The following is a 3377-nucleotide window of genomic DNA, read 5'->3' on the forward strand; positions in this document are numbered from 1 at the left end:
TTTCAAAACGATGAAGGTAACTCCTGTTTATCTTCCTTTGATGACAAGTACGTGGCTGTATTTTATACATTGCAATACATGTGCATGTTCCCCCACCTTGAGCTGTACAAACAAGTAGAGTAGAGCTGTCCCCGTGGTTTTAGGCACCCCGCATAATTTAGCAAAATTTGATCTTTTTTTTACATAATTTCTGATTATTTTCCTTTATCATTCTTTTTTTTTTTTTAAAACAGAATCGCATAATTTCACATTTTTTGGGCTCAGTTTGCATAATTTATTAATTTTGCTAGCACAAAAGAAAACGACGGGGACAGTCCTATTTATCTTCCTTTGATGTCAAGTACGTGGCTGTACTTTATACAAAGCAGTTCATGTACATGTTCCCGCCACGAGCTGTACAAACAAGTAGAGTAAAGCTGTCCCCGGGGTTTTATGCACCCTGCATAATTTAGCAAAATTGTATCATTTTTTGGGCATAATTTCTGATTATTTTTCTTTATCATTCTTTGTTAAAAAAAAAAAACACACAAAAAACAGAATCGCATAATTTCATATTTTTGGGCTCAGTTTGCATTTCTTATTTTTTCTAGCATAAAACGACGGGGACAGTCCTATCTATCTTCCTTTGATGACAAGTACGTGACTGTATTTCATACATTGCAATACATTTTCCCACCTCAAGCTGTAAAAATACAAATACAAACAAGTAGAGTAGAGCTGTCCCCGGGGTTTTTTTTATGCACCCCGCATAATTTAGCAAAATTTGATCATTTTTGCATAATTTCTGATTATTTTCCGTTATCATTCTTTGTTAAAATTAACAGAATCGCATAATTTCACATTTTTGGGCTCAGTTTGCGTAATTTCATTTTTTTTAAAATGTTTTGCATAAAACCCTGGGGACAGGTAGGGTAATTTGCATCAGAATTCACCGTCTTCATGAGGAAATTTCTCCGAACTATTGAAAGGGAGAAAACTGTGAATTTCCTCCAAAAAATAATTTTTAATTGTATTATCTCCCCTCGTTGACAGGCGTTGTTTGGGGGTCCTTCAACTTGTCAGGAGGCGCACGTGAGCAAACAACAATCTAATCTCTTTGCCCCTTTGAACAGATAGACTTTACACCATTTACAGTCACGAAAAGCGTTACAATTTAGCTGGTATCATTGTGGATTGAGGTGCAGGAAGTCCTTGCGTGAAGCCTGAAAGGCATTCTCGAACATAATATTAATATGGAGTTTTCAATGGATTTCCACTCTTGGTTTCGTACTATCTGAAACAAGAGCTCAGATTGGGAGAATCTAGTTTTTAAATTACTTAAATTTAAATTGCTTTAGAGCAGGGGGTAACACACCGGCGTTTGCGGTGTAGTGGTTAGGAGCTTTTCTGTCACAGGCAGGAAACCTGAATTCAATTCTCAAGTGGTGAGAAAGTTATATCCTGTTTTTCAGTCTTTCGGCTGCGATATCGTATCGCTCTCACTCTCACCCAAGTTGGCCCTGACAGGTAGGGTTGGAAGCCTGCATCCTAAATCATCTAAATTGTGTCAATGGGGCTGTAAAAAAACACCTACATTCCCAGAACTAAATGACCGCTATTGTGTCAATATGGTTCTCTTTAATAATAATAGATAGCAATTGTATTGCGCAAATCCACGCACAACAGAAAGCTCCATGCGCTTCACAATCTATACTGTTACCCCAACAGACCTGAGAGCATTCTGAAACAAACTCAACTTCCTGGGAAGCATACAGTGCAAGCAGCCATTTATAGGCGCTAAAACACTAACATACTGACAAGATCTTTCGCTGTCTATGGCCGGTACCCATTTCCACCTGGGTGAAGTAAGGAAAATTTGTGTATTGTGCCTTTCCCAAGAATACAACATCGGGCCCGCGGCTAGAACCCCCGACCCCGCAACCTCACAATTACAAGTCCGGTAGCCTAGCCACTAGGTTTACTCAAAAAGAAACAAAAATAAGACGTAACACCTTGAACATTGGATTAGTGCTAGGATAAACAATCATGTATCGTCTGCCAACTTACAAACAATAGCATCAAACATCCTGAGAGATATGCAAGCGTAGGGGTTAAAGGGGTAAGGAAACACAGCACCAACATCAAAGTAGGGCACTGGTTTTGCCATCCATGTAACTAAGCTTACAGAATCAGTAGATAAATAAGACATCAACGGTATTTTCAAAAGGGCACAACTGCCAACATTTTTAAGTTCGGGTCCCTGAAAAAGGCAAGAGGGTGAATTATCACCAAATGTCTGTAGGTCAATTTTCTTAAAAGCAACTGCACCCAAGTGGAAATAAGGTGTTCTTTCTTTTTAATTGAGCATATGCACTAATAACACAAAATTTACCAAGAATATAGCACTAAGCTAGACTCCCGATAAAAACCAGAAATTCATATTTCACTGAACTTCTATAACCCTCCATATCTGGTTGGACTTTCATGTCAAAGTGTAAACTTCATTAGAAGCTTAGGCATTTAGAACTTAAAGGGGGAAAAATTCCCCCTTAACTTTAGAAAAAGTTTTACAACAATTGCAACACAAAATGATCAAATAAATGAAAATGCCAAAGATTAGAGGTGTAACAAGAGAGTAACAAACACAAAAAAGGAGGAGAGATAAGGGCAATAGATTTTTTATAGGAAAAAAGAAGCAAACCACACCAGAGCTCCCGCCAACCACCCACAAAATTTCCTAAAACAGCCGAGCAGTATGACAAGAAAACTTTTATAGTCATCAAATAATCACTGACACTGGACAATTCATGACCGGGAAGTGCAAGATTCTTTATTAAAATTTCTCTTCAAACAAAAAGTCAGTAGTACATATTCCGTACAGTAACAGTACACACTTTTCAATCTGTTGTAGAAAGAAGTACATGTACAAATACAAGTACATGCGTTAAAAAAACCAATCAGCTAAAGAACAAGGGAAGGGGAGGAAGAGGAAGAGACACATTTTATACGTGTTGAAGGAAAGAGATTGTGATCCCTCTCTTATCCTGACGTGATATGAATTCTTTCACAGTTGTAGTCTAGTATTTAGAAGAACCAAAAGGTCAATGATACCCCCAAAATAATATTACAGTAGGTCACAGATATTAGAATAATTCAAGGCATGACACTGGATGTAAAAAATAGTATGTCAATTAATGAGACAAAGCTTTTGAAATGTCTTTTCTTCAACATAATCTCCCTCAATCCCCCCTCCCCCCTCACTACCCCCACCTCTCCCTCTTTGTGCGCCCATCTCTCTCTCTCTCTCTCTTTCTCTCTCTCTCCCTCTCTCTCTCTGATAAACATACACACACTCCTCTCTCTTTCTCACACTAACGTCACTGTCTCAATCTTTCCCT

This window comes from Aplysia californica, unplaced genomic scaffold, assembly GCF_000002075.1.
Source record: "Aplysia californica isolate F4 #8 unplaced genomic scaffold, AplCal3.0 scaffold00118, whole genome shotgun sequence".
Taxonomy (NCBI): Eukaryota; Metazoa; Mollusca; class Gastropoda; order Aplysiida; family Aplysiidae; genus Aplysia; species Aplysia californica.